This window comes from Myotis myotis, unplaced genomic scaffold (genome assembly GCF_014108235.1).
Source record: "Myotis myotis isolate mMyoMyo1 unplaced genomic scaffold, mMyoMyo1.p scaffold_m19_p_2, whole genome shotgun sequence".
Taxonomy (NCBI): domain Eukaryota; kingdom Metazoa; phylum Chordata; class Mammalia; order Chiroptera; family Vespertilionidae; genus Myotis; species Myotis myotis.
The window spans coordinates 176,749,954-176,755,953 of record NW_023416324.1 but is presented as its reverse complement, the minus strand read 5'-3'; the positions used below and the strand labels follow the sequence as shown (position 1 = coordinate 176,755,953).

At 46.5% G+C, this 6,000-nt stretch overlaps 1 long non-coding RNA gene across 1 annotated transcript in view; it reads left to right on the top strand.

Moving 5' to 3' along the window:
• Window positions 1-562: 562 nt before the first annotated feature.
• Window positions 563-6,000, top strand: part of LOC118677384 — a 43,440-nt gene continuing 38,002 nt past the window's right edge. The window contains exon 1 of the long non-coding RNA XR_004974389.1: window positions 563-962. This is a non-coding gene — a long non-coding RNA (uncharacterized LOC118677384). The remainder of the gene's footprint in view (window positions 963-6,000) is intronic.

Here is a 6,000-nt window from a genome sequence, read left to right as displayed (position 1 = left end):
TTGCCTTTGCCTGCACGGAGCCTAAAAATTCAGGTTTTGATAAGGTTACTGCACCATCGATACAATTGCAGATTTTTTTTAAAGCCTCCTCAAAGAGACAGATGTTTGGGCTGATTAAGAATTCAGGAGAAACCTGCAGCTGCACCAAGGAATAATCTATTGGACAAATATTTTAATAAAAAGATATGAAGAGATCAGCCCGACCTTGCAAGGTCTTCTGCTTTTTTTAAAAAAAAAATCTTTATCAAACCCCTATTCTATGGCTTCAATAAACAGAACCCATTACCTCACGGCATCTTTTGTTGGCCCCATACAAGAGAGAACAAAATGGTTATTCAGGGAACGCTTTCGATTTTTATTGTGGGTAGCCTGCACAAAGAGCTGTGTTATTGTATTTAAAAGAACCATCTGTAGCAGAAACAATGGCATCAAATTATCTTTGAATACCCACTGAAAAAACATAAAGCTTTTTTTTTTTTTTATTCTTCTTCTGTACGGTGGGGGGGATAGAGCAGTGTTAGGATAACTGACTTTTTTGTTGTTCTCTGGGTGCATTCTTCTCGCTCCCCCTCTCTCCCCCTCACCCTCTCACTCCTCTCTCTCTCTCCCTCTCCCTCTCTCTTTTAAAAAATCAGCCATTTGGGGTTTTAAGCCATAAACGATTTTTCTTGTTGCAGGGGATTGCAGTGGCAAAGCTAGGCTAGGTCTTGGAGGCTGGTGTGAGGCGAAGCGGGCGAAGGCAGGAGGCTGATGGAGAGACTGGGGGGAAGAAAAACCGAAATGGATTCACCGTGCCTTGGATGGAGGATGAGAAAGGAACTGCAAGCTCCTTCAACTGCTCTGTCCGGTGAGAAGTGATCTAGCTTGGGCTGACAAGAGGCTGAGGGAGCCCTCACGTCCTTTCGCTTTTTTACCTGCCAATCAAACTGCTACAAGACAACACCCTGATCTGCCATGGACATGTAAGTAGTTTGCAACCCAACTTTGACATTCAACGGCTAGCCCACTCCTCTCCGCCCACCCCACCCCCAACTCACTTTATTTCCCTCTCATTTTTTTTTTTTTTTTTTTTCCTTTTGACCTTTAAGAGATCTGGAAATACACCCTGTGTGACAGTCGTTTAACACAGGCAGATTTCAGTCTGAAAGCGTTAAGTTGTGGGATTAAATGCTGATTTTGATTTCTTTAACAAATGCAGAAATGAAGTGGCATTATTTTATTCTCCGAACAGTTTTAGTGCTGAACGTAATCAGTTGCCTTGCAAGGGCGTGTTTGTTTCCCTTTTTTATGAATATGAAGAAATCTCTGAGCCCCCAAAGAGAAATGCAGAAATGAAAGTCAGGCTTCCATGTTAAGAATGTTACACTCTAGCATTTCATCCCCACGAAGAACCTTCTCCAGACCAAGAGTACATAGAACGGGAAGAGTGATTTGAGCCCAAAGATACGTGTCATGAGGGGGTGGCTGCTATTTCACCTGGCGTCTTCGTCTTCCTATTCTGGTGGTGGATGGGGGGGGGGGGGGGTGAAAAAAAGAGAAGGAAAGGACGTGGCGACGCCTCGTTCTTTATGAGAGATTGTCATTGACATCTAGAGATGCAAAGAGGGCAGGATAAGCAGGAAATATTACCTGAAGGAAAGAATTACAGGGCATGAGGAACTGGAAGCTGGAAGCCGGGGGTGGGGGGAAGATTCTGTGGGAAGTTGTGTGCGGGCGGATAGGGGGCTTGTTCTCTGGCGCCCTCTAATGGCAATTAGAACCACTGTTTTACTTTCTTAATTCAGTACTGAGAAAAGCAGCTGGGTTTTTTGTTGTTGCTGCTGGTGGTGGTTTTTTTCTCCGCAGAGTTAGAAACTAGAGACTATTCGTGGATTAAATTGATTCTTTTCATCCCAGGAACTTATGCATATATCTTTAAATTATCAATGTTTTCTCCTCAAACATCCTCTCCTCTCCCAAAATTTTGTTAGACTAATAGAGGAGGAGAGGCTAATGGTAAATGGATTTAAGGAGGGTGGCCCATGCCCAATTAGTAACTCGGAAAAAAGGGATTCCTTTGCTACCTGAACATCATTCGGACTCTTATAGGAGTGTGTAGGGTGTGGGGTAGAGTGGGGAGGGATGATTTGGAAATTGCAGATTCTGACATGGGTTCATTATAATACAATTTAAAGGGGGCTCTTAGGAACCTCTGTTATTGCGACATGTGGTGGTCAGGGGGCTTTCCTTCCCGCCTCCTTTTTCTTTTTTCTTTTTCTTCTTTCTTTCGTTCTTTTTTTTTTTAATTTGGTAGATAAAGGTTAATCTTGGGCTGAATGATAGAGCTATGATTGACAAGAGAAAAGGTGTTGAGGGCAGGTCGCGCTGTCTTATTTACAGCCCACTGCTTGCTGTAGAGTCTTTGTTAGGACTGGAAAGCTAATTTAGTGCTGATCAAAAGCACCACAGAGTTAAAGGACTGGTAATGACTGCTAATTTCATTTCAGCCTCATGCATCCCCAACTGCTGTAATTAAAGACATGCTATTTAAATACAGGTGAAGGTTTTTGGGGGTTTTTTATGTTGGGGTGGGGGTGGGTGGATTACAATTTTAGTTAGATTTCATCTTATACATGGGTGTTCTGTAGTCCAACACCAGATTTATTTTTAAGATCCGTTTCATGTCATTTATACCTGGCTTTGCAGAATCGACAGTTTAAAATGTGTCAATCCATAAAAGCTCCCATTTAAAGAAAGAAAGAAAGGGGGGAGGATGCAGAGGAGTAACTGTTGGGGGGGGATTTAAATATTTAGGTCTCTTCCCCCCACACACACCCCACCCCTCTTCAAATTAATAGAAGGGCCTTCGAAATAGCTAAAGTATTTGAAACTTGGGGCAAGGTTAACAGGCCAGAGGGATCAGTGTCAGCTTTTAAGACTTCTAAAAAGCTGATCATGTGAACAGATGGAAAAATATATTTTTAATTAATTTCCCTTACACTGTAGCTGCAGAGTTGGCTCAGAAACCGTGTAATTCCTCAACCGATAGGAGTTTCTTTATGAGAACATCAAAGCATAAAAAGCTCTACATTTTCGGAGTTGGTTAAAATTGATAACCACCACCCCCCCACCCCCACCCACACACACACCCCAAAAAAGAATTTTAGTCTTTAATCTCTTTTTATCCACGGAGACTAAAGCTCTGTACTCGACTCGGCAAGCGGCTTTCGCCTTCCGGGGCTGGAACCCGGCTCAGATGTGAAGCGGCAATGAGCCGCCGCTCAGGTTCGTGCCCAGCGCCCCCTGTTGGACACAGTAGAAGCTGCGCAGCGCCAGTCCTGGAAATCGCTAGAACCTTGCTCTGGGGTTAGATACAACTCTTTTTTACTCTCCAAAACGGAGATGGGGGCAAAGAAACAAGCTTTTATATCCTTTAAAGATAATTTAATTGTAAACCAATAAAAATTACAAGGAGATAATACAACTTTAATTTAGTAAAAAGTAAAGCTCAACCTCCTATTCCTCCTCCTCACATCCTAGCCAACCCCTACCCCCCATTTGGGTTTAGGGCTCTTATTAAAGATTCTGTGAGAGTGAAACAGGTAGAGAAGCACGATTTAAAAATCAAAAAGAATTTCTTCTGTAGCAGTGGAGAATCAAGCCAAAGTTACTTCTCCCGTTAGGCACACATTCAAAAAATGAAACGGACGGTGCTGCTGTTTGCTGTTTTGACATTGTCAACAGCATCTTGAATGCCATCAGAGATCCTTCAAGTATTGTAACCGAGTCTCTGAATAAATGAAATATTTGGTCCTCTTTGTTTATTTTCATAATGTAATTAAAAGGCCAGTCTGCTCTTTGAATGTTTCCCATCCCCAAACCGATCTTGATCAAACTTTTCCTTTCCCCGTTAGTGGTTAAATTCCAGATAGTATTTAGGAAACAGGTGCCTGACACATTTCTTCTTTTCTCTCAGCCTTAGGCTTGCAGGGAAAGTGGACCAATGATAAAGAGTATTTTCTTTTGAAGTTCATCATTTCCATGGACCAGGAATCCAAATTATCCTAGGGGGGGACGAGGACTGTTTTTACACTTCCAAAAACTACCTGTCCCCATAAGAAAGCACTTTGACCTGTTCTTTGGTGAGCAAATAAAGACCAAAGTGCACTCTGCATTCTTTCAGAAAGATCAGCTATAAAAATGAGACCTCTTTTGAATTTAAAACAATGGGGAAATATGGGTTTATTTAGGTGTGTAAAGTCAAGTTGAAATAATTGTGCTAAATGAACAGATGAGGTCTCCGCGAGGTGTTTTATGATTTCAGTCATCAGGGATGTACTTACAAGTTTAATTTTTAGATAAAATTTACCTTAAGAAGTTTAGGGCTTGTTTCGCCCATTGGGGAAACCAGCTGAAGTTTCAAGCGGAATTACTTTTAAAGATATTTATACTGTGGCTACGCAAATTGTTCATGTTGATCTCTGCTTTCTTCCTCCCACCTCCCAAAATCAGTGGGTCCGAGGTTGTGCTTTTAGGGGAATTGCTGAAAACAATTTGGTGCGATGAGAGATGCCTTCTCCATCTGATTCCAGAATCGAATCCCGGCTTAGGCTTCTCAATAAATTAGTTCGGATACCGTGGCAGGAAAAGAGTCAGCGTTTTGGGGGTTTTTTTGTGTTGTTTTTTTTTTAATCCATTTTTGCCCGGAATTCTATCGAAATGAGCCAGCGGGATTCCGCGCTCCCGACATTCCTACTCTTCGCTTTACCCGAAGACTGGTACCATGACAGTCGTGCTCAGTGCGGGCAGCTTCGGAACCAGCGCCCACCCGGGAAGGGAAGCAGCGAAGCGCGGACGGCCGCGTCCCGAGGCTGCGGGCCGCGTGGGGAGGCCCAAGCCCGCAGAACCTTGGAGGCGCCCCCACGAAGCGGGTTCCACGCCTGCGGTTCGGAATCGATGTCGAATTTGCAACAGCCGAGGCCCGGAGATTTTGACCCCTTCCCGCCCCCTCGAGGGTCCCAACTTGTAGGGAGAGGCGGGGTGGGGGAGGGGAGGAGGCGGGCGCACCTGGCTGCGCGCTGGCTGCCGGCGAGCCCCCCGCTGCCCAGGGCCCCCCGGGAAGGCGCGGTTCCCGGGGCCGGGAACTGAACTAAACAAGTGGGTGGCCCAGGCCTGGGAACGCCGCCCGGCCCTCCCAGCGCAGGGTCATTTCTGCGGTTTCGGGCAGCCGCGGCCCCCGCCGGAACCGCGCGCCCCGCAGCCCGCCCGCCGCAGGGCAGCCTGGCGTGTTTGGGGGGATCGGGGAGGGGGCAGCGAGCGGCCGACTCCGTGGGAGCCGGCGAAGCCACGGCTGGCTGCGGGCCGCGCTTTCCCGCCGCCGCAGAGTTCTTCAGGGGCGGGGCGGGCGTTTGGGGTTTGTCGTCCCAGCGTCCAGGCCTGAGCCCGTGCCCGCTGGCTGGGCGCCCTGTTTTGTCAGGAGTCCATCTTGCCCGACGCTGAGGGCGATCCAGGAGGATGGGCGGCCCAAGTTGGGCCCAGTGAGTCGGTGCCAAGTCCTCAGCCCCTTCTCCTCTCCAGCACATCTTCCCTGGTGAACCCAAGCCTCGTGGGAAAGGCCGGTGGATGGATGTGGCTTGGAGTTTATTAACCTATTTTGGAGTGGAGAAAATGACTGTTAAGACTGAGATTTAAGGAGGAGCCCTCATTTACTGTTTGCTTTTTTTTTTTTTTTTTTAACTTTGAAGATACTTTAGTTTCTTGATCCAACCCTGAGACAGTCGAGGCAGCCAGGCCTGAAGGAGCTGAGATATATAGACAGACACTCGCCTCTCCACCACTCAGCGGGCAGATAAACGCTGCCAGACTACGGGTCCTAATCCAGGGCCCAGCTGCTATGTGGGTCGCTCAAGGGTGTTGAAACCACAAGTACAGCTTGACACCATTGAGCCCACGGTGCTTGTCAATAATCTGTGAATTAGGTGCAGAGATTGTCACTGCAGATCATAACAGTTTCTGAAGGAC